Here is a 27,507-nt window from a genome sequence, read left to right as displayed (position 1 = left end):
AAAGTGCTTTCATGCGTTTGTGTTGAAAAAAGGCACCCTGCTGGCCGTCTGTTGCAACCACAGCAGGGAGACAGCCAGCTCGTTGCAGAGGGGGAAGGGCGTGTGCCGATGTGTCCTGAAAGCGTTGTCGCATTTTCAGCTCATCTGTGTTGCTGTGGCCCGCGTGCTGGTGAATGCTCACTCTTTCCAAAAAGCAGCGCGGCCTCCTTCGAGCCGGAATTGAACCGGCGACCTAAGGATGACAGATTTGCGACACACTACAGTCCTCCGCTCTACCAGCTGAGCTATCGAAGGAGAGGCCAGCAGTGATTCGCCCTTGCCGATGCTTTGCTGCGCTCCTCCACTAATGTGACGACGTTGTCTCCCTGAAACTCTGTCACTCTGGGAGATCCTGAGCCACTGGCTGATCTCCACAGCTTAGGCCTATGCTGGCATGAGGAAATCCTCTTTCGTGCGGGTCCCTAACTGCCAGATTCTGCCGGTACAGTACCTGAAGTGGAGAATGCGGGCATCGATCCCACTACCATTTGAGCTAATCCCGCGGTAAGTCAGCTGGCCATGCTTTCACTCCTTCCGCAGTGGATCCTGAGCAGCCACGCTCCAGGATGTGCGGGAAATCCTCTCGTCCGTCGGACGGCTGAGACCAAACATTGCTGATGCCTGTCTCGCTGAAACAACCAACTTGTCGGAGGAGCAGCAGCGGCAGCTGGTGGACTCAGGCGAGGCGGAAGGCCACATGGACGAGGAAAGAAGTGCTGAGGAGATGGCAATTGCTGATTGGAGGTCAAAACGACTTCAACCTTGGCGCAGCCGCCACGAGCGTGAGGTGACGTCGCAGGGCCCCGCCTGACTGATAGAAGACTTGATTTGGTTGCAGTGAGCACAAAGTGCTTTCATGCGTTTGTGTTGAAAAAAGGCACCCTGCTGGCCGTCTGTTGCAACCACAGCAGGGAGACAGCCAGCTCGTTGCAGAGGGGGAAGGGCGTGTGCCGATGTGTCCTGAAAGCGTTGTCGCATTTTCAGCTCATCTGTGTTGCTGTGGCCCGCGTGCTGGTGAATGCTCACTCTTTCCAAAAAGCAGCGTGGGCTCCTTCGAGCCGGCGCCCTAAGGATGACAGATTTGCGACACACTACAGTCCTCCGCTCTACCAGCTGAGCTATCGAAGGAGAGGCCAGCAGTGATTCGCCCTTGCCGATGCTTTGCTGCGCTCCTCCACTAATGTGACGACGTTGTCTCCCTGAAACTCTGTCACTCTGGGAGATCCTGAGCCACTGGCTGATCTCCACAGCTTAGGCCTATGCTGGCATGAGGAAATCCTCTTTCGTGCTGGTCCCTAACTGCCAGATTCTGCCGGTACAGTACCTGAAGTGGAGAATGCGGGCATCGATCCCACTACCATTTGAGCTAATCCCGCGGTAAGTCAGCTGGCCATGCTTTCACTCCTTCCGCAGTGGATCCTGAGCAGCCACGCTCCAGGATGTGCGGGAAATCCTCTCGTCCGTCGGACGGCTGAGACCAAACATTGCTGATGCCTGTCTCGCTGAAACAACCAACTTGTCGGAGGAGCAGCAGCGGCAGCTGGTGGACTCAGGCGAGGCGGAAGGCCACATGGACGAGGAAAGAAGTGCTGAGGAGATGGCAATTGCTGATTGGAGGTCAAAACGACTTCAACCTTGGCGCAGCCGCCACGAGCGTGAGGTGACGTCGCAGGGCCCCGCCTGACTGATAGAAGACTTGATTTGGTTGCAGTGAGCACAAAGTGCTTTCATGCGTTTGTGTTGAAAAAAGGCACCCTGCTGGCCGTCTGTTGCAACCACAGCAGGGAGACAGCCAGCTCGTTGCAGAGGGGGAAGGGCGTGTGCCGATGTGTCCTGAAAGCGTTGTCGCATTTTCAGCTCATCTGTGTTGCTGTGGCCCGCGTGCTGGTGAATGCTCACTCTTTCCAAAAAGCAGCGTGGGCTCCTTCGAGCCGGCGCCCTAAGGATGACAGATTTGCGACACACTACAGTCCTCTGCTCTACCAGCTGAGCTATCGAAGGAGAGGCCAGCAGTGATTCGCCCTTGCCGATGCTTTGCTGCGCTCCTCCACTAATGTGACGACGTTGTCTCCCTGAAACTCTGTCACTCTGGGAGATCCTGAGCCACTGGCTGATCTCCACAGCTTAGGCCTATGCTGGCATGAGGAAATCCTCTTTCGTGCTGGTCCCTAACTGCCAGATTCTGCCGGTACAGTACCTGAAGTGGAGAATGCGGGCATCGATCCCACTACCATTTGAGCTAATCCCGCGGTAAGTCAGCTGGCCATGCTTTCACTCCTTCCGCAGTGGATCCTGAGCAGCCACGCTCCAGGATGTGCGGGAAATCCTCTCGTCCGTCGGACGGCTGAGACCAAACATTGCTGATGCCTGTCTCGCTGAAACAACCAACTTGTCGGAGGAGCAGCAGCGGCAGCTGGTGGACTCAGGCGAGGCGGAAGGCCACATGGACGAGGAAAGAAGTGCTGAGGAGATGGCAATTGCTGATTGGAGGTCAAAACGACTTCAACCTTGGCGCAGCCGCCACGAGCGTGAGGTGACGTCGCAGGGCCCCGCCTGACTGATAGAAGACTTGATTTGGTTGCAGTGAGCACAAAGTGCTTTCATGCGTTTGTGTTGAAAAAAGGCACCCTGCTGGCCGTCTGTTGCAACCACAGCAGGGAGACAGCCAGCTCGTTGCAGAGGGGGAAGGGCGTGTGCCGATGTGTCCTGAAAGCGTTGTCGCATTTTCAGCTCATCTGTGTTGCTGTGGCCCGCGTGCTGGTGAATGCTCACTCTTTCCAAAAAGCAGCGTGGGCTCCTTCGAGCCGGCGCCCTAAGGATGACAGATTTGCGACACACTACAGTCCTCCGCTCTACCAGCTGAGCTATCGAAGGAGAGGCCAGCAGTGATTCGCCCTTGCCGATGCTTTGCTGCGCTCCTCCACTAATGTGACGACGTTGTCTCCCTGAAACTCTGTCACTCTGGGAGATCCTGAGCCACTGGCTGATCTCCACAGCTTAGGCCTATGCTGGCATGAGGAAATCCTCTTTCGTGCTGGTCCCTAACTGCCAGATTCTGCCGGTACAGTACCTGAAGTGGAGAATGCGGGCATCGATCCCACTACCATTTGAGCTAATCCCGCGGTAAGTCAGCTGGCCATGCTTTCACTCCTTCCGCAGTGGATCCTGAGCAGCCACGCTCCAGGATGTGCGGGAAATCCTCTCGTCCGTCGGACGGCTGAGACCAAACATTGCTGATGCCTGTCTCGCTGAAACAACCAACTTGTCGGAGGAGCAGCAGCGGCAGCTGGTGGACTCAGGCGAGGCGGAAGGCCACATGGACGAGGAAAGAAGTGCTGAGGAGATGGCAATTGCTGATTGGAGGTCAAAACGACTTCAACCTTGGCGCAGCCGCCACGAGCGTGAGGTGACGTCGCAGGGCCCCGCCTGACTGATAGAAGACTTGATTTGGTTGCAGTGAGCACAAAGTGCTTTCATGCGTTTGTGTTGAAAAAAGGCACCCTGCTGGCCGTCTGTTGCAACCACAGCAGGGAGACAGCCAGCTCATTGCAGAGGGGGAAGGGCGTGTGCCGATGTGTCCTGAAAGCGTTGTCGCATTTTCAGCTCATCTGTGTTGCTGTGGCCCGCGTGCTGGTGAATGCTCACTCTTTCCAAAAAGCAGCGTGGGCTCCTTCGAGCCGGCGCCCTAAGGATGACAGATTTGCGACACACTACAGTCCTCCGCTCTACCAGCTGAGCTATCGAAGGAGAGGCCAGCAGTGATTCGCCCTTGCCGATGCTTTGCTGCGCTCCTCCACTAATGTGACGACGTTGTCTCCCTGAAACTCTGTCACTCTGGGAGATCCTGAGCCACTGGCTGATCTCCACAGCTTAGGCCTATGCTGGCATGAGGAAATCCTCTTTCGTGCTGGTCCCTAACTGCCAGATTCTGCCGGTACAGTACCTGAAGTGGAGAATGCGGGCATCGATCCCACTACCATTTGAGCTAATCCCGCGGTAAGTCAGCTGGCCATGCTTTCACTCCTTCCGCAGTGGATCCTGAGCAGCCACGCTCCAGGATGTGCGGGAAATCCTCTCGTCCGTCGGACGGCTGAGACCAAACATTGCTGATGCCTGTCTCGCTGAAACAACCAACTTGTCGGAGGAGCAGCAGCGGCAGCTGGTGGACTCAGGCGAGGCGGAAGGCCACATGGACGAGGAAAGAAGTGCTGAGGAGATGGCAATTGCTGATTGGAGGTCAAAACGACTTCAACCTTGGCGCAGCCGCCACGAGCGTGAGGTGACGTCGCAGGGCCCCGCCTGACTGATAGAAGACTTGATTTGGTTGCAGTGAGCACAAAGTGCTTTCATGCGTTTGTGTTGAAAAAAGGCACCCTGCTGGCCGTCTGTTGCAACCACAGCAGGGAGACAGCCAGCTCGTTGCAGAGGGGGAAGGGCGTGTGCCGATGTGTCCTGAAAGCGTTGTCGCATTTTCAGCTCATCTGTGTTGCTGTGGCCCGCGTGCTGGTGAATGCTCACTCTTTCCAAAAAGCAGCGTGGCCTCCTTCGAGCCGGAATTGAACCGGCGACCTAAGGATGACATATTTGCGACACACTACAGTCCTCCGCTCTACCAGCTGAGCTATCGAAGGAGAGGCCAGCAGTGATTCGCCCTTGCCGATGCTTTGCTGCGCTCCTCCACTAATGTGACGACGTTGTCTCCCTGAAACTCTGTCACTCTGGGAGATCCTGAGCCACTGGCTGATCTCCACAGCTTAGGCCTATGCTGGCATGAGGAAATCCTCTTTCGTGCTGGTCCCTAACTGCCAGATTCTGCCGGTACAGTACCTGAAGTGGAGAATGCGGGCATCGATCCCACTACCATTTGAGCTAATCCCGCGGTAAGTCAGCTGGCCATGCTTTCACTCCTTCCGCAGTGGATCCTGAGCAGCCACGCTCCAGGATGTGCGGGAAATCCTCTCGTCCGTCGGACGGCTGAGACCAAACATTGCTGATGCCTGTCTCGCTGAAACAACCAACTTGTCGGAGGAGCAGCAGCGGCAGCTGGTGGACTCAGGCGAGGCGGAAGGCCACATGGACGAGGAAAGAAGTGCTGAGGAGATGGCAATTGCTGATTGGAGGTCAAAACGACTTCAACCTTGGCGCAGCCGCCACGAGCGTGAGGTGACGTCGCAGGGCCCCGCCTGACTGATAGAAGACTTGATTTGGTTGCAGTGAGCACAAAGTGCTTTCATGCGTTTGTGTTGAAAAAAGGCACCCTGCTGGCCGTCTGTTGCAACCACAGCAGGGAGACAGCCAGCTCGTTGCAGAGGGGGAAGGGCGTGTGCCGATGTGTCCTGAAAGCGTTGTCGCATTTTCAGCTCATCTGTGTTGCTGTGGCCCGCGTGCTGGTGAATGCTCACTCTTTCCAAAAAGCAGCGCGGGCTCCTTCGAGCCGGCGCCCTAAGGATGACAGATTTGCGACACACTACAGTCCTCCGCTCTACCAGCTGAGCTATCGAAGGAGAGGCCAGCAGTGATTCGCCCTTGCCGATGCTTTGCTGCGCTCCTCCACTAATGTGACGACGTTGTCTCCCTGAAACTCTGTCACTCTGGGAGATCCTGAGCCACTGGCTGATCTCCACAGCTTAGGCCTATGCTGGCATGAGGAAATCCTCTTTCGTGCGGGTCCCTAACTGCCAGATTCTGCCGGTACAGTACCTGAAGTGGAGAATGCGGGCATCGATCCCACTACCATTTGAGCTAATCCCGCGGTAAGTCAGCTGGCCATGCTTTCACTCCTTCCGCAGTGGATCCTGAGCAGCCACGCTCCAGGATGTGCGGGAAATCCTCTCGTCCGTCGGACGGCTGAGACCAAACATTGCTGATGCCTGTCTCGCTGAAACAACCAACTTGTCGGAGGAGCAGCAGCGGCAGCTGGTGGACTCAGGCGAGGCGGAAGGCCACATGGACGAGGAAAGAAGTGCTGAGGAGATGGCAATTGCTGATTGGAGGTCAAAACGACTTCAACCTTGGCGCAGCCGCCACGAGCGTGAGGTGACGTCGCAGGGCCCCGCCTGACTGATAGAAGACTTGATTTGGTTGCAGTGAGCACAAAGTGCTTTCATGCGTTTGTGTTGAAAAAAGGCACCCTGCTGGCCGTCTGTTGCAACCACAGCAGGGAGACAGCCAGCTCGTTGCAGAGGGGGAAGGGCGTGTGCCGATGTGTCCTGAAAGCGTTGTCGCATTTTCAGCTCATCTGTGTTGCTGTGGCCCGCGTGCTGGTGAATGCTCACTCTTTCCAAAAAGCAGCGTGGCTCCTTCGAGCCGGCGCCCTAAGGATGACAGATTTGCGACACACTACAGTCCTCCGCTCGACCAGCTGAGCTATCGAAGGAGAGGCCAGCAGTGATTCGCCCTTGCCGATGCTTTGCTGCGCTCCTCCACTAATGTGACGACGTTGTCTCCCTGAAACTCTGTCACTCTGGGAGATCCTGAGCCACTGGCTGATCTCCACAGCTTAGGCCTATGCTGGCATGAGGAAATCCTCTTTCGTGCTGGTCCCTAACTGCCAGATTCTGCCGGTACAGTACCTGAAGTGGAGAATGCGGGCATCGATCCCACTACCATTTGAGCTAATCCCGCGGTAAGTCAGCTGGCCATGCTTTCACTCCTTCCGCAGTGGATCCTGAGCAGCCACGCTCCAGGATGTGCGGGAAATCCTCTCGTCCGTCGGACGGCTGAGACCAAACATTGCTGATGCCTGTCTCGCTGAAACAACCAACTTGTCGGAGGAGCAGCAGCGGCAGCTGGTGGACTCAGGCAAGGCGGAAGGCCACATGGACGAGGAAAGAAGTGCTGAGGAGATGGCAATTGCTGATTGGAGGTCAAAACGACTTCAACCTTGGCGCAGCCGCCACGAGCGTGAGGTGACGTCGCAGGGCCCCGCCTGACTGATAGAAGACTTGATTTGGTTGCAGTGAGCACAAAGTGCTTTCATGCGTTTGTGTTGAAAAAAGGCACCCTGCTGGCCGTCTGTTGCAACCACAGCAGGGAGACAGCCAGCTCATTGCAGAGGGGGAAGGGCGTGTGCCGATGTGTCCTGAAAGCGTTGTCGCATTTTCAGCTCATCTGTGTTGCTGTGGCCCGCGTGCTGGTGAATGCTCACTCTTTCCAAAAAGCAGCGTGGGCTCCTTCGAGCCGGCGCCCTAAGGATGACAGATTTGCGACACACTACAGTCCTCTGCTCTACCAGCTGAGCTATCGAAGGAGAGGCCAGCAGTGATTCGCCCTTGCCGATGCTTTGCTGCGCTCCTCCACTAATGTGACGACGTTGTCTCCCTGAAACTCTGTCACTCTGGGAGATCCTGAGCCACTGGCTGATCTCCACAGCTTAGGCCTATGCTGGCATGAGGAAATCCTCTTTCGTGCTGGTCCCTAACTGCCAGATTCTGCCGGTACAGTACCTGAAGTGGAGAATGCGGGCATCGATCCCACTACCATTTGAGCTAATCCCGCGGTAAGTCAGCTGGCCATGCTTTCACTCCTTCCGCAGTGGATCCTGAGCAGCCACGCTCCAGGATGTGCGGGAAATCCTCTCGTCCGTCGGACGGCTGAGACCAAACATTGCTGATGCCTGTCTCGCTGAAACAACCAACTTGTCGGAGGAGCAGCAGCGGCAGCTGGTGGACTCAGGCGAGGCGGAAGGCCACATGGACGAGGAAAGAAGTGCTGAGGAGATGGCAATTGCTGATTGGAGGTCAAAACGACTTCAACCTTGGCGCAGCCGCCACGAGCGTGAGGTGACGTCGCAGGGCCCCGCCTGACTGATAGAAGACTTGATTTGGTTGCAGTGAGCACAAAGTGCTTTCATGCGTTTGTGTTGAAAAAAGGCACCCTGCTGGCCGTCTGTTGCAACCACAGCAGGGAGACAGCCAGCTCGTTGCAGAGGGGGAAGGGCGTGTGCCGATGTGTCCTGAAAGCGTTGTCGCATTTTCAGCTCATCTGTGTTGCTGTGGCCCGCGTGCTGGTGAATGCTCACTCTTTCCAAAAAGCAGCGTGGGCTCCTTCGAGCCGGCGCCCTAAGGATGACAGATTTGCGACACACTACAGTCCTCCGCTCTACCAGCTGAGCTATCGAAGGAGAGGCCAGCAGTGATTCGCCCTTGCCGATGCTTTGCTGCGCTCCTCCACTAATGTGACGACGTTGTCTCCCTGAAACTCTGTCACTCTGGGAGATCCTGAGCCACTGGCTGATCTCCACAGCTTAGGCCTATGCTGGCATGAGGAAATCCTCTTTCGTGCTGGTCCCTAACTGCCAGATTCTGCCGGTACAGTACCTGAAGTGGAGAATGCGGGCATCGATCCCACTACCATTTGAGCTAATCCCGCGGTAAGTCAGCTGGCCATGCTTTCACTCCTTCCGCAGTGGATCCTGAGCAGCCACGCTCCAGGATGTGCGGGAAATCCTCTCGTCCGTCGGACGGCTGAGACCAAACATTGCTGATGCCTGTCTCGCTGAAACAACCAACTTGTCGGAGGAGCAGCAGCGGCAGCTGGTGGACTCAGGCGAGGCGGAAGGCCACATGGACGAGGAAAGAAGTGCTGAGGAGATGGCAATTGCTGATTGGAGGTCAAAACGACTTCAACCTTGGCGCAGCCGCCACGAGCGTGAGGTGACGTCGCAGGGCCCCGCCTGACTGATAGAAGACTTGATTTGGTTGCAGTGAGCACAAAGTGCTTTCATGCGTTTGTGTTGAAAAAAGGCACCCTGCTGGCCGTCTGTTGCAACCACAGCAGGGAGACAGCCAGCTCATTGCAGAGGGGGAAGGGCGTGTGCCGATGTGTCCTGAAAGCGTTGTCGCATTTTCAGCTCATCTGTGTTGCTGTGGCCCGCGTGCTGGTGAATGCTCACTCTTTCCAAAAAGCAGCGTGGGCTCCTTCGAGCCGGCGCCCTAAGGATGACAGATTTGCGACACACTACAGTCCTCCGCTCTACCAGCTGAGCTATCGAAGGAGAGGCCAGCAGTGATTCGCCCTTGCCGATGCTTTGCTGCGCTCCTCCACTAATGTGACGACGTTGTCTCCCTGAAACTCTGTCACTCTGGGAGATCCTGAGCCACTGGCTGATCTCCACAGCTTAGGCCTATGCTGGCATGAGGAAATCCTCTTTCGTGCTGGTCCCTAACTGCCAGATTCTGCCGGTACAGTACCTGAAGTGGAGAATGCGGGCATCGATCCCACTACCATTTGAGCTAATCCCGCGGTAAGTCAGCTGGCCATGCTTTCACTCCTTCCGCAGTGGATCCTGAGCAGCCACGCTCCAGGATGTGCGGGAAATCCTCTCGTCCGTCGGACGGCTGAGACCAAACATTGCTGATGCCTGTCTCGCTGAAACAACCAACTTGTCGGAGGAGCAGCAGCGGCAGCTGGTGGACTCAGGCGAGGCGGAAGGCCACATGGACGAGGAAAGAAGTGCTGAGGAGATGGCAATTGCTGATTGGAGGTCAAAACGACTTCAACCTTGGCGCAGCCGCCACGAGCGTGAGGTGACGTCGCAGGGCCCCGCCTGACTGATAGAAGACTTGATTTGGTTGCAGTGAGCACAAAGTGCTTTCATGCGTTTGTGTTGAAAAAAGGCACCCTGCTGGCCGTCTGTTGCAACCACAGCAGGGAGACAGCCAGCTCGTTGCAGAGGGGGAAGGGCGTGTGCCGATGTGTCCTGAAAGCGTTGTCGCATTTTCAGCTCATCTGTGTTGCTGTGGCCCGCGTGCTGGTGAATGCTCACTCTTTCCAAAAAGCAGCGTGGCCTCCTTCGAGCCGGCGACCTAAGGATGACATATTTGCGACACACTACAGTCCTCCGCTCTACCAGCTGAGCTATCGAAGGAGAGGCCAGCAGTGATTCGCCCTTGCCGATGCTTTGCTGCGCTCCTCCACTAATGTGACGACGTTGTCTCCCTGAAACTCTGTCACTCTGGGAGATCCTGAGCCACTGGCTGATCTCCACAGCTTAGGCCTATGCTGGCATGAGGAAATCCTCTTTCGTGCTGGTCCCTAACTGCCAGATTCTGCCGGTACAGTACCTGAAGTGGAGAATGCGGGCATCGATCCCACTACCATTTGAGCTAATCCCGCGGTAAGTCAGCTGGCCATGCTTTCACTCCTTCCGCAGTGGATCCTGAGCAGCCACGCTCCAGGATGTGCGGGAAATCCTCTCGTCCGTCGGACGGCTGAGACCAAACATTGCTGATGCCTGTCTCGCTGAAACAACCAACTTGTCGGAGGAGCAGCAGCGGCAGCTGGTGGACTCAGGCGAGGCGGAAGGCCACATGGACGAGGAAAGAAGTGCTGAGGAGATGGCAATTGCTGATTGGAGGTCAAAACGACTTCAACCTTGGCGCAGCCGCCACGAGCGTGAGGTGACGTCGCAGGGCCCCGCCTGACTGATAGAAGACTTGATTTGGTTGCAGTGAGCACAAAGTGCTTTCATGCGTTTGTGTTGAAAAAAGGCACCCTGCTGGCCGTCTGTTGCAACCACAGCAGGGAGACAGCCAGCTCGTTGCAGAGGGGGAAGGGCGTGTGCCGATGTGTCCTGAAAGCGTTGTCGCATTTTCAGCTCATCTGTGTTGCTGTGGCCCGCGTGCTGGTGAATGCTCACTCTTTCCAAAAAGCAGCGTGGGCTCCTTCGAGCCGGCGCCCTAAGGATGACAGATTTGCGACACACTACAGTCCTCCGCTCTACCAGCTGAGCTATCGAAGGAGAGGCCAGCAGTGATTCGCCCTTGCCGATGCTTTGCTGCGCTCCTCCACTAATGTGACGACGTTGTCTCCCTGAAACTCTGTCACTCTGGGAGATCCTGAGCCACTGGCTGATCTCCACAGCTTAGGCCTATGCTGGCATGAGGAAATCCTCTTTCGTGCTGGTCCCTAACTGCCAGATTCTGCCGGTACAGTACCTGAAGTGGAGAATGCGGGCATCGATCCCACTACCATTTGAGCTAATCCCGCGGTAAGTCAGCTGGCCATGCTTTCACTCCTTCCGCAGTGGATCCTGAGCAGCCACGCTCCAGGATGTGCGGGAAATCCTCTCGTCCGTCGGACGGCTGAGACCAAACATTGCTGATGCCTGTCTCGCTGAAACAACCAACTTGTCGGAGGAGCAGCAGCGGCAGCTGGTGGACTCAGGCGAGGCGGAAGGCCACATGGACGAGGAAAGAAGTGCTGAGGAGATGGCAATTGCTGATTGGAGGTCAAAACGACTTCAACCTTGGCGCAGCCGCCACGAGCGTGAGGTGACGTCGCAGGGCCCCGCCTGACTGATAGAAGACTTGATTTGGTTGCAGTGAGCACAAAGTGCTTTCATGCGTTTGTGTTGAAAAAAGGCACCCTGCTGGCCGTCTGTTGCAACCACAGCAGGGAGACAGCCAGCTCATTGCAGAGGGGGAAGGGCGTGTGCCGATGTGTCCTGAAAGCGTTGTCGCATTTTCAGCTCATCTGTGTTGCTGTGGCCCGCGTGCTGGTGAATGCTCACTCTTTCCAAAAAGCAGCGTGGGCTCCTTCGAGCCGGAATTGAACCGGCGACCTAAGGATGACAGATTTGCGACACACTACAGTCCTCCGCTCTACCAGCTGAGCTATCGAAGGAGAGGCCAGCAGTGATTCGCCCTTGCCGATGCTTTGCTGCGCTCCTCCACTAATGTGACGACGTTGTCTCCCTGAAACTCTGTCACTCTGGGAGATCCTGAGCCACTGGCTGATCTCCACAGCTTAGGCCTATGCTGGCATGAGGAAATCCTCTTTCGTGCTGGTCCCTAACTGCCAGATTCTGCCGGTACAGTACCTGAAGTGGAGAATGCGGGCATCGATCCCACTACCATTTGAGCTAATCCCGCGGTAAGTCAGCTGGCCATGCTTTCACTCCTTCCGCAGTGGATCCTGAGCAGCCACGCTCCAGGATGTGCGGGAAATCCTCTCGTCCGTCGGACGGCTGAGACCAAACATTGCTGATGCCTGTCTCGCTGAAACAACCAACTTGTCGGAGGAGCAGCAGCGGCAGCTGGTGGACTCAGGCGAGGCGGAAGGCCACATGGACGAGGAAAGAAGTGCTGAGGAGATGGCAATTGCTGATTGGAGGTCAAAACGACTTCAACCTTGGCGCAGCCGCCACGAGCGTGAGGTGACGTCGCAGGGCCCCGCCTGACTGATAGAAGACTTGATTTGGTTGCAGTGAGCACAAAGTGCTTTCATGCGTTTGTGTTGAAAAAAGGCACCCTGCTGGCCGTCTGTTGCAACCACAGCAGGGAGACAGCCAGCTCGTTGCAGAGGGGGAAGGGCGTGTGCCGATGTGTCCTGAAAGCGTTGTCGCATTTTCAGCTCATCTGTGTTGCTGTGGCCCGCGTGCTGGTGAATGCTCACTCTTTCCAAAAAGCAGCGTGGGCTCCTTCGAGCCGGCGCCCTAAGGATGACAGATTTGCGACACACTACAGTCCTCCGCTCTACCAGCTGAGCTATCGAAGGAGAGGCCAGCAGTGATTCGCCCTTGCCGATGCTTTGCTGCGCTCCTCCACTAATGTGACGACGTTGTCTCCCTGAAACTCTGTCACTCTGGGAGATCCTGAGCCACTGGCTGATCTCCACAGCTTAGGCCTATGCTGGCATGAGGAAATCCTCTTTCGTGCTGGTCCCTAACTGCCAGATTCTGCCGGTACAGTACCTGAAGTGGAGAATGCGGGCATCGATCCCACTACCATTTGAGCTAATCCCGCGGTAAGTCAGCTGGCCATGCTTTCACTCCTTCCGCAGTGGATCCTGAGCAGCCACGCTCCAGGATGTGCGGGAAATCCTCTCGTCCGTCGGACGGCTGAGACCAAACATTGCTGATGCCTGTCTCGCTGAAACAACCAACTTTTCGGAGGAGCAGCAGCAGCAGCTGGTGGACTCAGGCGAGGCGGAAGGCCACATGGACGAGGAAAGAAGTGCTGAGGAGATGGCAATTGCTGATTGGAGGTCGTAACGACTTCAACCTTGGCGCAGCCGCCACGAGCGTGAGGTGACGTCGCAGGGCCCCGCCTGACTGATAGAAGACTTGATTTGGTTGCAGTGAGCACAAAGTGCTTTCATGCGTTTGTGTTGAAAAAAGGCACCCTGCTGGCCGTCTGTTGCAACCACAGCAGGGAGACAGCCGGCTCGTTGCAGAGGGGGAAGGGCGTGTGCCGATGTGTCCTGAAAGCGTTGTCGCATTTTCAGCTCATCTGTGTTGCTGTGGCCCGCGTGCTGGTGAATGCTCACTCTTTCCAAAAAGCAGCGTGGGCTCCTTCGAGCCGGAATTGAACCGGCGACCTAAGGATGACAGATTTGCGACACACTACAGTCCTCCGCTCTACCAGCTGAGCTATCGAAGGAGAGGCCAGCAGTGATTCGCCCTTGCCGATGCTTTGCTGCGCTCCTCCACTAATGTGACGACGTTGTCTCCCTGAAACTCTGTCACTCTGGGAGATCCTGAGCCACTGGCTGATCTCCACAGCTTAGGCCTATGCTGGCATGAGGAAATCCTCTTTCGTGCTGGTCCCTAACTGCCAGATTCTGCCGGTACAGTACCTGAAGTGGAGAATGCGGGCATCGATCCCACTACCATTTGAGCTAATCCCGCGGTAAGTCAGCTGGCCATGCTTTCACTCCTTCCGCAGTGGATCCTGAGCAGCCACGCTCCAGGATGTGCGGGAAATCCTCTCGTCCGTCGGACGGCTGAGACCAAACATTGCTGATGCCTGTCTCGCTGAAACAACCAACTTGTCGGAGGAGCAGCAGCGGCAGCTGGTGGACTCAGGCGAGGCGGAAGGCCACATGGACGAGGAAAGAAGTGCTGAGGAGATGGCAATTGCTGATTGGAGGTCAAAACGACTTCAACCTTGGCGCAGCCGCCACGAGCGTGAGGTGACGTCGCAGGGCCCCGCCTGACTGATAGAAGACTTGATTTGGTTGCAGTGAGCACAAAGTGCTTTCATGCGTTTGTGTTGAAAAAAGGCACCCTGCTGGCCGTCTGTTGCAACCACAGCAGGGAGACAGCCGGCTCGTTGCAGAGGGGGAAGGGCGTGTGCCGACGTGTCCTGAAAGCGTTGCCGCATTTTCAGCTCATCTGTGTTGCTGTGGCCCGCGTGCTGGTGAATGCTCACTCTTTCCAAAAAGCAGCGTGGGCTCCTTCGAGCCGGAATTGAACCGGCGACCTAAGGATGACAGATTTGCGACACACTACAGTCCTCCGCTCTACCAGCTGAGCTATCGAAGGAGAGGCCAGCAGTGATTCGCCCTTGCCGATGCTTTGCTGCGCTCCTCCACTAATGTGACGACGTTGTCTCCCTGAAACTCTGTCACTCTGGGAGATCCTGAGCCACTGGCTGATCTCCACAGCTTAGGCCTATGCTGGCATGAGGAAATCCTCTTTCGTGCTGGTCCCTAACTGCCAGATTCTGCCGGTACAGTACCTGAAGTGGAGAATGCGGGCATCGATCCCACTACCATTTGAGCTAATCCCGCGGTAAGTCAGCTGGCCATGCTTTCACTCCTTCCGCAGTGGATCCTGAGCAGCCACGCTCCAGGATGTGCGGGAAATCCTCTCGTCCGTCGGACGGCTGAGACCAAACATTGCTGATGCCTGTCTCGCTGAAACAACCAACTTGTCGGAGGAGCAGCAGCGGCAGCTGGTGGACTCAGGCGAGGCGGAAGGCCACATGGACGAGGAAAGAAGTGCTGAGGAGATGGCAATTGCTGATTGGAGGTCAAAACGACTTCAACCTTGGCGCAGCCGCCACGAGCGTGAGGTGACGTCGCAGGGCCCCGCCTGACTGATAGAAGACTTGATTTGGTTGCAGTGAGCACAAAGTGCTTTCATGCGTTTGTGTTGAAAAAAGGCACCCTGCTGGCCGTCTGTTGCAACCACAGCAGGGAGACAGCCGGCTCGTTGCAGAGGGGGAAGGGCGTGTGCCGATGTGTCCTGAAAGCGTTGTCGCATTTTCAGCTCATCTGTGTTGCTGTGGCCCGCGTGCTGGTGAATGCTCACTCTTTCCAAAAAGCAGCGTGGGCTCCTTCGAGCCGGAATTGAACCGGCGACCTAAGGATGACAGATTTGCGACACACTACAGTCCTCCGCTCTACCAGCTGAGCTATCGAAGGAGAGGCCAGCAGTGATTCGCCCTTGCCGATGCTTTGCTGCGCTCCTCCACTAATGTGACGACGTTGTCTCCCTGAAACTCTGTCACTCTGGGAGATCCTGAGCCACTGGCTGATCTCCACAGCTTAGGCCTATGCTGGCATGAGGAAATCCTCTTTCGTGCTGGTCCCTAACTGCCAGATTCTGCCGGTACAGTACCTGAAGTGGAGAATGCGGGCATCGATCCCACTACCATTTGAGCTAATCCCGCGGTAAGTCAGCTGGCCATGCTTTCACTCCTTCCGCAGTGGATCCTGAGCAGCCACGCTCCAGGATGTGCGGGAAATCCTCTCGTCCGTCGGACGGCTGAGACCAAACATTGCTGATGCCTGTCTCGCTGAAACAACCAACTTGTCGGAGGAGCAGCAGCGGCAGCTGGTGGACTCAGGCGAGGCGGAAGGCCACATGGACGAGGAAAGAAGTGCTGAGGAGATGGCAATTGCTGATTGGAGGTCAAAACGACTTCAACCTTGGCGCAGCCGCCACGAGCGTGAGGTGACGTCGCAGGGCCCCGCCTGACTGATAGAAGACTTGATTTGGTTGCAGTGAGCACAAAGTGCTTTCATGCGTTTGTGTTGAAAAAAGGCACCCTGCTGGCCGTCTGTTGCAACCACAGCAGGGAGACAGCCAGCTCATTGCAGAGGGGGAAGGGCGTGTGCCGATGTGTCCTGAAAGCGTTGTCGCATTTTCAGCTCATCTGTGTTGCTGTGGCCCGCGTGCTGGTGAATGCTCACTCTTTCCAAAAAGCAGCGTGGGCTCCTTCGAGCCGGCGCCCTAAGGATGACAGATTTGCGACACACTACAGTCCTCCGCTCTACCAGCTGAGCTATCGAAGGAGAGGCCAGCAGTGATTCGCCCTTGCCGATGCTTTGCTGCGCTCCTCCACTAATGTGACGACGTTGTCTCCCTGAAACTCTGTCACTCTGGGAGATCCTGAGCCACTGGCTGATCTCCACAGCTTAGGCCTATGCTGGCATGAGGAAATCCTCTTTCGTGCTGGTCCCTAACTGCCAGATTCTGCCGGTACAGTACCTGAAGTGGAGAATGCGGGCATCGATCCCACTACCATTTGAGCTAATCCCGCGGTAAGTCAGCTGGCCATGCTTTCACTCCTTCCGCAGTGGATCCTGAGCAGCCACGCTCCAGGATGTGCGGGAAATCCTCTCGTCCGTCGGACGGCTGAGACCAAACATTGCTGATGCCTGTCTCGCTGAAACAACCAACTTGTCGGAGGAGCAGCAGCGGCAGCTGGTGGACTCAGGCGAGGCGGAAGGCCACATGGACGAGGAAAGAAGTGCTGAGGAGATGGCAATTGCTGATTGGAGGTCAAAACGACTTCAACCTTGGCGCAGCCGCCACGAGCGTGAGGTGACGTCGCAGGGCCCCGCCTGACTGATAGAAGACTTGATTTGGTTGCAGTGAGCACAAAGTGCTTTCATGCGTTTGTGTTGAAAAAAGGCACCCTGCTGGCCGTCTGTTGCAACCACAGCAGGGAGACAGCCAGCTCATTGCAGAGGGGGAAGGGCGTGTGCCGATGTGTCCTGAAAGCGTTGTCGCATTTTCAGCTCATCTGTGTTGCTGTGGCCCGCGTGCTGGTGAATGCTCACTCTTTCCAAAAAGCAGCGTGGGCTCCTTCGAGCCGGCGCCCTAAGGATGACAGATTTGCGACACACTACAGTCCTCCGCTCTACCAGCTGAGCTATCGAAGGAGAGGCCAGCAGTGATTCGCCCTTGCCGATGCTTTGCTGCGCTCCTCCACTAATGTGACGACGTTGTCTCCCTGAAACTCTGTCACTCTGGGAGATCCTGAGCCACTGGCTGATCTCCACAGCTTAGGCCTATGCTGGCATGAGGAAATCCTCTTTCGTGCTGGTCCCTAACTGCCAGATTCTGCCGGTACAGTACCTGAAGTGGAGAATGCGGGCATCGATCCCACTACCATTTGAGCTAATCCCGCGGTAAGTCAGCTGGCCATGCTTTCACTCCTTCCGCAGTGGATCCTGAGCAGCCACGCTCCAGGATGTGCGGGAAATCCTCTCGTCCGTCGGACGGCTGAGACCAAACATTGCTGATGCCTGTCTCGCTGAAACAACCAACTTGTCGGAGGAGCAGCAGCGGCAGCTGGTGGACTCAGGCGAGGCGGAAGGCCACATGGACGAGGAAAGAAGTGCTGAGGAGATGGCAATTGCTGATTGGAGGTCAAAACGACTTCAACCTTGGCGCAGCCGCCACGAGCGTGAGGTGACGTCGCAGGGCCCCGCCTGACTGATAGAAGACTTGATTTGGTTGCAGTGAGCACAAAGTGCTTTCATGCGTTTGTGTTGAAAAAAGGCACCCTGCTGGCCGTCTGTTGCAACCACAGCAGGGAGACAGCCAGCTCATTGCAGAGGGGGAAGGGCGTGTGCCGATGTGTCCTGAAAGCGTTGTCGCATTTTCAGCTCATCTGTGTTGCTGTGGCCCGCGTGCTGGTGAATGCTCACTCTTTCCAAAAAGCAGCGTGGGCTCCTTCGAGCCGGCGCCCTAAGGATGACAGATTTGCGACACACTCCAGTCCTCCGCTCTACCAGCTGAGCTATCGAAGGAGAGGCCAGCAGTGATTCGCCCTTGCCGATGCTTTGCTGCGCTCCTCCACTAATGTGACGACGTTGTCTCCCTGAAACTCTGTCACTCTGGGAGATCCTGAGCCACTGGCTGATCTCCACAGCTTAGGCCTATGCTGGCATGAGGAAATCCTCTTTCGTGCTGGTCCCTAACTGCCAGATTCTGCCGGTACAGTACCTGAAGTGGAGAATGCGGGCATCGATCCCACTACCATTTGAGCTAATCCCGCGGTAAGTCAGCTGGCCATGCTTTCACTCCTTCCGCAGTGGATCCTGAGCAGCCACGCTCCAGGATGTGCGGGAAATCCTCTCGTCCGTCGGACGGCTGAGACCAAACATTGCTGATGCCTGTCTCGCTGAAACAACCAACTTGTCGGAGGAGCAGCAGCGGCAGCTGGTGGACTCAGGCGAGGCGGAAGGCCACATGGACGAGGAAAGAAGTGCTGAGGAGATGGCAATTGCTGATTGGAGGTCAAAACGACTTCAACCTTGGCGCAGCCGCCACGAGCGTGAGGTGACGTCGCAGGGCCCCGCCTGACTGATAGAAGACTTGATTTGGTTGCAGTGAGCACAAAGTGCTTTCATGCGTTTGTGTTGAAAAAAGGCACCCTGCTGGCCGTCTGTTGCAACCACAGCAGGGAGACAGCCAGCTCATTGCAGAGGGGGAAGGGCGTGTGCCGATGTGTCCTGAAAGCGTTGTCGCATTTTCAGCTCATCTGTGTTGCTGTGGCCCGCGTGCTGGTGAATGCTCACTCTTTCCAAAAAGCAGCGTGGGCTCCTTCGAGCCGGCGCCCTAAGGATGACAGATTTGCGACACACTACAGTCCTCCGCTCTACCAGCTGAGCTATCGAAGGAGAGGCCAGCAGTGATTCGCCCTTGCCGATGCTTTGCTGCGCTCCTCCACTAATGTGACGACGTTGTCTCCCTGAAACTCTGTCACTCTGGGAGATCCTGAGCCACTGGCTGATCTCCACAGCTTAGGCCTATGCTGGCATGAGGAAATCCTCTTTCGTGCTGGTCCCTAACTGCCAGATTCTGCCGGTACAGTACCTGAAGTGGAGAATGCGGGCATCGATCCCACTACCATTTGAGCTAATCCCGCGGTAAGTCAGCTGGCCATGCTTTCACTCCTTCCGCAGTGGATCCTGAGCAGCCACGCTCCAGGATGTGCGGGAAATCCTCTCGTCCGTCGGACGGCTGAGACCAAACATTGCTGATGCCTGTCTCGCTGAAACAACCAACTTGTCGGAGGAGCAGCAGCGGCAGCTGGTGGACTCAGGCGAGGCGGAAGGCCACATGGACGAGGAAAGAAGTGCTGAGGAGATGGCAATTGCTGATTGGAGGTCAAAACGACTTCAACCTTGGCGCAGCCGCCACGAGCGTGAGGTGACGTCGCAGGGCCCCGCCTGACTGATAGAAGACTTGATTTGGTTGCAGTGAGCACAAAGTGCTTTCATGCGTTTGTGTTGAAAAAAGGCACCCTGCTGGCCGTCTGTTGCAACCACAGCAGGGAGACAGCCGGCTCGTTGCAGAGGGGGAAGGGCGTGTGCCGACGTGTCCTGAAAGCGTTGCCGCATTTTCAGCTCATCTGTGTTGCTGTGGCCCGCGTGCTGGTGAATGCTCACTCTTTCCAAAAAGCAGCGTGGGCTCCTTCGAGCCGGAATTGAACCGGCGACCTAAGGATGACAGATTTGCGACACACTACAGTCCTCCGCTCTACCAGCTGAGCTATCGAAGGAGAGGCCAGCAGTGATTCGCCCTTGCCGATGCTTTGCTGCGCTCCTCCACTAATGTGACGACGTTGTCTCCCTGAAACTCTGTCACTCTGGGAGATCCTGAGCCACTGGCTGATCTCCACAGCTTAGGCCTATGCTGGCATGAGGAAATCCTCTTTCGTGCGGGTCCCTAACTGCCAGATTCTGCCGGTACAGTACCTGAAGTGGAGAATGCGGGCATCGATCCCACTACCATTTGAGCTAATCCCGCGGTAAGTCAGCTGGCCATGCTTTCACTCCTTCCGCAGTGGATCCTGAGCAGCCACGCTCCAGGATGTGCGGGAAATCCTCTCGTCCGTCGGACGGCTGAGACCAAACATTGCTGATGCCTGTCTCGCTGAAACAACCAACTTGTCGGAGGAGCAGCAGCGGCAGCTGGTGGACTCAGGCGAGGCGGAAGGCCACATGGACGAGGAAAGAAGTGCTGAGGAGATGGCAATTGCTGATTGGAGGTCAAAACGACTTCAACCTTGGCGCAGCCGCCACGAGCGTGAGGTGACGTCGCAGGGCCCCGCCTGACTGATAGAAGACTTGATTTGGTTGCAGTGAGCACAAAGTGCTTTCATGCGTTTGTGTTGAAAAAAGGCACCCTGCTGGCCGTCTGTTGCAACCACAGCAGGGAGACAGCCGGCTCGTTGCAGAGGGGGAAGGGCGTGTGCCGATGTGTCCTGAAAGCGTTGTCGCATTTTCAGCTCATCTGTGTTGCTGTGGCCCGCGTGCTGGTGAATGCTCACTCTTTCCAAAAAGCAGCGTGGGCTCCTTCGAGCCGGAATTGAACCGGCGACCTAAGGATGACAGATTTGCGACACACTACAGTCCTCCGCTCTACCAGCTGAGCTATCGAAGGAGAGGCCAGCAGTGATTCGCCCTTGCCGATGCTTTGCTGCGCTCCTCCACTAATGTGACGACGTTGTCTCCCTGAAACTCTGTCACTCTGGGAGATCCTGAGCCACTGGCTGATCTCCACAGCTTAGGCCTATGCTGGCATGAGGAAATCCTCTTTCGTGCGGGTCCCTAACTGCCAGATTCTGCCGGTACAGTACCTGAAGTGGAGAATGCGGGCATCGATCCCACTACCATTTGAGCTAATCCCGCGGTAAGTCAGCTGGCCATGCTTTCACTCCTTCCGCAGTGGATCCTGAGCAGCCACGCTCCAGGATGTGCGGGAAATCCTCTCGTCCGTCGGACGGCTGAGACCAAACATTGCTGATGCCTGTCTCGCTGAAACAACCAACTTTTCGGAGGAGCAGCAGCAGCAGCTGGTGGACTCAGGCGAGGCGGAAGGCCACATGGACGAGGAAAGAAGTGCTGAGGAGATGGCAATTGCTGATTGGAGGTCAAAACGACTTCAACCTTGGCGCAGCCGCCACGAGCGTGAGGTGACGTCGCAGGGCCCCGCCTGACTGATAGAAGACTTGATTTGGTTGCAGTGAGCACAAAGTGCTTTCATGCGTTTGTGTTGAAAAAAGGCACCCTGCTGGCCGTCTGTTGCAACCACAGCAGGGAGACAGCCAGCTCATTGCAGAGGGGGAAGGGCGTGTGCCGATGTGTCCTGAAAGCGTTGTCGCATTTTCAGCTCATCTGTGTTGCTGTGGCCCGCGTGCTGGTGAATGCTCACTCTTTCCAAAAAGCAGCGTGGGCTCCTTCGAGCCGGCGCCCTAAGGATGACAGATTTGCGACACACTACAGTCCTCCGCTCTACCAGCTGAGCTATCGAAGGAGAGGCCAGCAGTGATTCGCCCTTGCCGATGCTTTGCTGCGCTCCTCCACTAATGTGACGACGTTGTCTCCCTGAAACTCTGTCACTCTGGGAGATCCTGAGCCACTGGCTGATCTCCACAGCTTAGGCCTATGCTGGCATGAGGAAATCCTCTTTCGTGCTGGTCCCTAACTGCCAGATTCTGCCGGTACAGTACCTGAAGTGGAGAATGCGGGCATCGATCCCACTACCATTTGAGCTAATCCCGCGGTAAGTCAGCTGGCCATGCTTTCACTCCTTCCGCAGTGGATCCTGAGCAGCCACGCTCCAGGATGTGCGGGAAATCCTCTCGTCCGTCGGACGGCTGAGACCAAACATTGCTGATGCCTGTCTCGCTGAAACAACCAACTTGTCGGAGGAGCAGCAGCGGCAGCTGGTGGACTCAGGCGAGGCGGAAGGCCACATGGACGAGGAAAGAAGTGCTGAGGAGATGGCAATTGCTGATTGGAGGTCAAAACGACTTCAACCTTGGCGCAGCCGCCACGAGCGTGAGGTGACGTCGCAGGGCCCCGCCTGACTGATAGAAGACTTGATTTGGTTGCAGTGAGCACAAAGTGCTTTCATGCGTTTGTGTTGAAAAAAGGCACCCTGCTGGCCGTCTGTTGCAACCACAGCAGGGAGACAGCCAGCTCATTGCAGAGGGGGAAGGGCGTGTGCCGATGTGTCCTGAAAGCGTTGTCGCATTTTCAGCTCATCTGTGTTGCTGTGGCCCGCGTGCTGGTGAATGCTCACTCTTTCCAAAAAGCAGCGTGGGCTCCTTCGAGCCGGCGCCCTAAGGATGACAGATTTGCGACACACTACAGTCCTCCGCTCTACCAGCTGAGCTATCGAAGGAGAGGCCAGCAGTGATTCGCCCTTGCCGATGCTTTGCTGCGCTCCTCCACTAATGTGACGACGTTGTCTCCCTGAAACTCTGTCACTCTGGGAGATCCTGAGCCACTGGCTGATCTCCACAGCTTAGGCCTATGCTGGCATGAGGAAATCCTCTTTCGTGCTGGTCCCTAACTGCCAGATTCTGCCGGTACAGTACCTGAAGTGGAGAATGCGGGCATCGATCCCACTACCATTTGAGCTAATCCCGCGGTAAGTCAGCTGGCCATGCTTTCACTCCTTCCGCAGTGGATCCTGAGCAGCCACGCTCCAGGATGTGCGGGAAATCCTCTCGTCCGTCGGACGGCTGAGACCAAACATTGCTGATGCCTGTCTCGCTGAAACAACCAACTTGTCGGAGGAGCAGCAGCGGCAGCTGGTGGACTCAGGCGAGGCGGAAGGCCACATGGACGAGGAAAGAAGTGCTGAGGAGATGGCAATTGCTGATTGGAGGTCAAAACGACTTCAACCTTGGCGCAGCCGCCACGAGCGTGAGGTGACGTCGCAGGGCCCCGCCTGACTGATAGAAGACTTGATTTGGTTGCAGTGAGCACAAAGTGCTTTCATGCGTTTGTGTTGAAAAAAGGCACCCTGCTGGCCGTCTGTTGCAACCACAGCAGGGAGACAGCCAGCTCATTGCAGAGGGGGAAGGGCGTGTGCCGATGTGTCCTGAAAGCGTTGTCGCATTTTCAGCTCATCTGTGTTGCTGTGGCCCGCGTGCTGGTGAATGCTCACTCTTTCCAAAAAGCAGCGTGGGCTCCTTCGAGCCGGCGCCCTAAGGATGACAGATTTGCGACACACTACAGTCCTCCGCTCTACCAGCTGAGCTATCGAAGGAGAGGCCAGCAGTGATTCGCCCTTGCCGATGCTTTGCTGCGCTCCTCCACTAATGTGACGACGTTGTCTCCCTGAAACTCTGTCACTCTGGGAGATCCTGAGCCACTGGCTGATCTCCACAGCTTAGGCCTATGCTGGCATGAGGAAATCCTCTTTCGTGCGGGTCCCTAACTGCCAGATTCTGCCGGTACAGTACCTGAAGTGGAGAATGCGGGCATCGATCCCACTACCATTTGAGCTAATCCCGCGGTAAGTCAGCTGGCCATGCTTTCACTCCTTCCGCAGTGGATCCTGAGCAGCCACGCTCCAGGATGTGCGGGAAATCCTCTCGTCCGTCGGACGGCTGAGACCAAACATTGCTGATGCCTGTCTCGCTGAAACAACCAACTTGTCGGAGGAGCAGCAGCGGCAGCTGGTGGACTCAGGCGAGGCGGAAGGCCACATGGACGAGGAAAGAAGTGCTGAGGAGATGGCAATTGCTGATTGGAGGTCAAAACGACTTCAACCTTGGCGCAGCCGCCACGAGCGTGAGGTGACGTCGCAGGGCCCCGCCTGACTGATAGAAGACTTGATTTGGTTGCAGTGAGCACAAAGTGCTTTCATGCGTTTGTGTTGAAAAAAGGCACCCTGCTGGCCGTCTGTTGCAACCACAGCAGGGAGACAGCCAGCTCATTGCAGAGGGGGAAGGGCGTGTGCCGATGTGTCCTGAAAGCGTTGTCGCATTTTCAGCTCATCTGTGTTGCTGTGGCCCGCGTGCTGGTGAATGCTCACTCTTTCCAAAAAGCAGCGTGGGCTCCTTCGAGCCGGCGCCCTAAGGATGACAGATTTGCGACACACTACAGTCCTCCGCTCTACCAGCTGAGCTCTCGAAGGAGAGCCCCGCAGTGGCTCTGCCTTGCTGATGCTTTGCCGTGCTCCTCCGCTAATGTGACGCCGTTGTCTCCCTGAAACTCTGTCACTCTGGGAGATCCTGAGCCACTGGCTGATCTCCACAGCTTCGGCCTGTGCTGGCATGAAGAAATCGTCTTGAGTGCTGATCCGAAACTGCCAGATTCTGCCGGTACAGTATCTGAGTCGCATCTTCATGTACATGTCAGGTTAGGGTTTGGGCCGCAGCTTAACGACTGGTTCAAGTTGCCTCCAAACATGTCCAGGACGTGGCCGGCCGCTGACCTCAGGCAGCTCACCCACCGCCGGGATGATCCTTTCCAGGAGCTGACTTTCACCCGCAGAGAAAAGCGTCAACGCCGCGGGCGTTTGCCTTCGCTGCGCAGCTCGACTTCCTTCCTGCGCTGCACCCTGAAACGGCGGGACCTGCCTGTCGCTCACGCGTGAAGCTTTTGATCTCTCGGGACCACTCTCAGGGAGGCGGTTGACGCAAACGGTATTCCCTCTGCTGCAGACCAGCCGAGTGAGAGGGCGCACTTGCAGTTTTAAAAGGAAGTGGAGAATGCGGGCATCGATCCCGCTACTTCTCGCATGCAAAGCGAGCGCTCTACCATTTGAGCTAATTCCCCTGGCAGACAGCTGGCCCTGCTTTCACTCCTTCCGCAGTGGATCCTGAGCAGCCACGCTCCGGGAGGGGCAGGAAATCCTCTCATCCGTCGGACGGCTGAGACCAAACATTGCTGATGCCTGTCTCGCTGAAACAACCAACTTGTCGGAGGAGCGGTAGCTGGTGGACTGAAACGAGGCGGAAGACTACGTAGACGAGGAAAGAAGTGCTGAGGAAATGGCAATTGCTGATTGGAGCTCGAAACGACTTCAACCTTGGCGCAGCCACCACGAGCGTGAGGTGATGACGCAGGGCCCCGCCTGACTGATAGAAGACTTGATTTGCTTGCAGTGAGCACAAAGTGCTTTCATGCGTTTGTGTTGAAAAAAGGCACCCTGCTGGCCGTCAGCTACAACCACAGCAGGGAGAAAGCTGACTCTTTGCAGAGGGGGAAGGGCGTGTGCCGATGTGTCCTGAAAACGTTGTCGCGTTTTCAGCTCATCTGTGTTGCTGTGGCCCGCGTGCTGGTGAATGCTCACTCTTTCCAAAAAGCAGCTGAGGCTCCTTCGAGCCGGCGACCTAAGGATGACAGATGTGCGACACACTACAGTCCTCCGCTCTACCAGCTGAGCTCTCGAAGGAGAGCCCCGCAGTGGCTCTGCCTTGCTGATGCTTTGCCGTGCTCCTCCGCTAATGTGACGCCGTTGTCTCCCTGAAACTCTGTCACTCTGGGAGATCCTGAGCCACTGGCTGATCTCCACAGCTTCGGCCTGTGCTGGCATGAAGAAATCGTCTTGAGTGCTGATCCGAAACTGCCAGATTCTGCCGGTACAGTATCTGAGTCGCATCTTCATGTACATGTCAGGTTAGGGTTTGGGCCGCAGCTTAACGACTGGTTCAAGTTGCCTCCAAACATGTCCAGGACGTGGCCGGCCGCTGACCTCAGGCAGCTCACCCACCGCCGGGATGATCCTTTCCAGGAGCTGACTTTCACCCGCAGAGAAAAGCGTCAACGCCGCGGGCGTTTGCCTTCGCTGCGCAGCTCGACTTCCTTCCTGCGCTGCACCCTGAAACGGCGGGACCTGCCTGTCGCTCACGCGTGAAGCTTTTGATCTCTCGGGACCACTCTCAGGGAGGCGGTTGACGCAAACGGTATTCCCTCTGCTGCAGACCAGCCGAGTGAGAGGGCGCACTTGCAGTTTTAAAAGGAAGTGGAGAATGCGGGCATCGATCCCGCTACTTCTCGCATGCAAAGCGAGCGCTCTACCATTTGAGCTAATTCCCCTGGCAGACAGCTGGCCCTGCTTTCACTCCTTCCGCAGTGGATCCTGAGCAGCCACGCTCCGGGAGGGGCAGGAAATCCTCTCATCCGTCGGACGGCTGAGACCAAACATTGCTGATGCCTGTCTCGCTGAAACAACCAACTTGTCGGAGGAGCGGTAGCTGGTGGACTGAAACGAGGCGGAAGACTACGTAGACGAGGAAAGAAGTGCTGAGGAAATGGCAATTGCTGATTGGAGCTCGAAACGACTTCAACCTTGGCGCAGCCACCACGAGCGTGAGGTGATGACGCAGGGCCCCGCCTGACTGATAGAAGACTTGATTTGCTTGCAGTGAGCACAAAGTGCTTTCATGCGTTTGTGTTGAAAAAAGGCACCCTGCTGGCCGTCAGCTACAACCACAGCAGGGAGAAAGCTGACTCTTTGCAGAGGGGGAAGGGCGTGTGCCGATGTGTCCTGAAAACGTTGTCGCGTTTTCAGCTCATCTGTGTTGCTGTGGCCCGCGTGCTGGTGAATGCTCACTCTTTCCAAAAAGCAGCTGAGGCTCCTTCGAGCCGGCGACCTAAGGATGACAGATGTGCGACACACTACAGTCCTCCGCTCTACCAGCTGAGCTCTCGAAGGAGAGCCCCGCAGTGGCTCTGCCTTGCTGATGCTTTGCCGTGCTCCTCCGCTAATGTGACGCCGTTGTCTCCCTGAAACTCTGTCACTCTGGGAGATCCTGAGCCACTGGCTGATCTCCACAGCTTCGGCCTGTGCTGGCATGAAGAAATCGTCTTGAGTGCTGATCCGAAACTGCCAGATTCTGCCGGTACAGTATCTGAGTCGCATCTTCATGTACATGTCAGGTTAGGGTTTGGGCCGCAGCTTAACGACTGGTTCAAGTTGCCTCCAAACATGTCCAGGACGTGGCCGGCCGCTGACCTCAGGCAGCTCACCCACCGCCGGGATGATCCTTTCCAGGAGCTGACTTTCACCCGCAGAGAAAAGCGTCAACGCCGCGGGCGTTTGCCTTCGCTGCGCAGCTCGACTTCCTTCCTGCGCTGCACCCTGAAACGGCGGGACCTGCCTGTCGCTCACGCGTGAAGCTTTTGATCTCTCGGGACCACTCTCAGGGAGGCGGTTGACGCAAACGGTATTCCCTCTGCTGCAGACCAGCCGAGTGAGAGGGCGCACTTGCAGTTTTAAAAGGAAGTGGAGAATGCGGGCATCGATCCCGCTACTTCTCGCATGCAAAGCGAGCGCTCTACCATTTGAGCTAATTCCCCTGGCAGACAGCTGGCCCTGCTTTCACTCCTTCCGCAGTGGATCCTGAGCAGCCACGCTCCGGGAGGGGCAGGAAATCCTCTCATCCGTCGGACGGCTGAGACCAAACATTGCTGATGCCTGTCTCGCTGAAACAACCAACTTGTCGGAGGAGCGGTAGCTGGTGGACTGAAACGAGGCGGAAGACTACGTAGACGAGGAAAGAAGTGCTGAGGAAATGGCAATTGCTGATTGGAGCTCGAAACGACTTCAACCTTGGCGCAGCCACCACGAGCGTGAGGTGATGACGCAGGGCCCCGCCTGACTGATAGAAGACTTGATTTGCTTGCAGTGAGCACAAAGTGCTTTCATGCGTTTGTGTTGAAAAAAGGCACCCTGCTGGCCGTCAGCTACAACCA

The 27,507-nt window shown here is 56.4% G+C and overlaps 8 non-coding genes across 8 annotated transcripts; all 8 read right to left on the bottom strand.

Annotated features, from left to right (window-relative positions):
* Positions 1–204: 204 nt before the first annotated feature.
* Positions 205–294, bottom strand: trnay-gua (transfer RNA tyrosine (anticodon GUA)). The gene is given in 2 exon segments: positions 205–240; positions 258–294. It is a non-coding gene; the product is annotated as a tRNA-Tyr (tRNA).
* Positions 295–4,580: 4,286 nt separating this feature from the next.
* On the bottom strand, positions 4,581–4,670 carry trnay-gua (transfer RNA tyrosine (anticodon GUA)). Its single transcript is given in 2 exon segments — positions 4,581–4,616; positions 4,634–4,670. It is a non-coding gene; the product is annotated as a tRNA-Tyr (tRNA).
* Positions 4,671–11,574: 6,904 nt separating this feature from the next.
* Positions 11,575–11,664, bottom strand: trnay-gua (transfer RNA tyrosine (anticodon GUA)). The gene is given in 2 exon segments: positions 11,575–11,610; positions 11,628–11,664. It is a non-coding gene; the product is annotated as a tRNA-Tyr (tRNA).
* Positions 11,665–13,331: 1,667 nt separating this feature from the next.
* On the bottom strand, positions 13,332–13,421 carry trnay-gua (transfer RNA tyrosine (anticodon GUA)). Its single transcript is given in 2 exon segments — positions 13,332–13,367; positions 13,385–13,421. It is a non-coding gene; the product is annotated as a tRNA-Tyr (tRNA).
* Positions 13,422–14,215: 794 nt separating this feature from the next.
* trnay-gua (transfer RNA tyrosine (anticodon GUA)) lies at positions 14,216–14,305 on the bottom strand. Its single transcript is given in 2 exon segments — positions 14,216–14,251; positions 14,269–14,305. It is a non-coding gene; the product is annotated as a tRNA-Tyr (tRNA).
* A 794-nt stretch (positions 14,306–15,099) lies between these two features.
* Positions 15,100–15,189, bottom strand: trnay-gua (transfer RNA tyrosine (anticodon GUA)). The gene is given in 2 exon segments: positions 15,100–15,135; positions 15,153–15,189. It is a non-coding gene; the product is annotated as a tRNA-Tyr (tRNA).
* Positions 15,190–19,475: 4,286 nt separating this feature from the next.
* On the bottom strand, positions 19,476–19,565 carry trnay-gua (transfer RNA tyrosine (anticodon GUA)). The gene is given in 2 exon segments: positions 19,476–19,511; positions 19,529–19,565. It is a non-coding gene; the product is annotated as a tRNA-Tyr (tRNA).
* Positions 19,566–20,359: 794 nt separating this feature from the next.
* trnay-gua (transfer RNA tyrosine (anticodon GUA)) lies at positions 20,360–20,449 on the bottom strand. The gene is given in 2 exon segments: positions 20,360–20,395; positions 20,413–20,449. It is a non-coding gene; the product is annotated as a tRNA-Tyr (tRNA).
* Between the last annotated feature and the right edge of the window lie 7,058 nt (positions 20,450–27,507).

This window comes from Hemiscyllium ocellatum, chromosome 4, assembly GCF_020745735.1.
Source record: "Hemiscyllium ocellatum isolate sHemOce1 chromosome 4, sHemOce1.pat.X.cur, whole genome shotgun sequence".
In the NCBI taxonomy this organism is placed as follows: Eukaryota; Metazoa; Chordata; class Chondrichthyes; order Orectolobiformes; family Hemiscylliidae; genus Hemiscyllium; species Hemiscyllium ocellatum.
The sequence above is the reverse complement of the archived record's forward strand: the minus strand, read 5'-3'. Positions and strand labels throughout refer to the sequence as shown.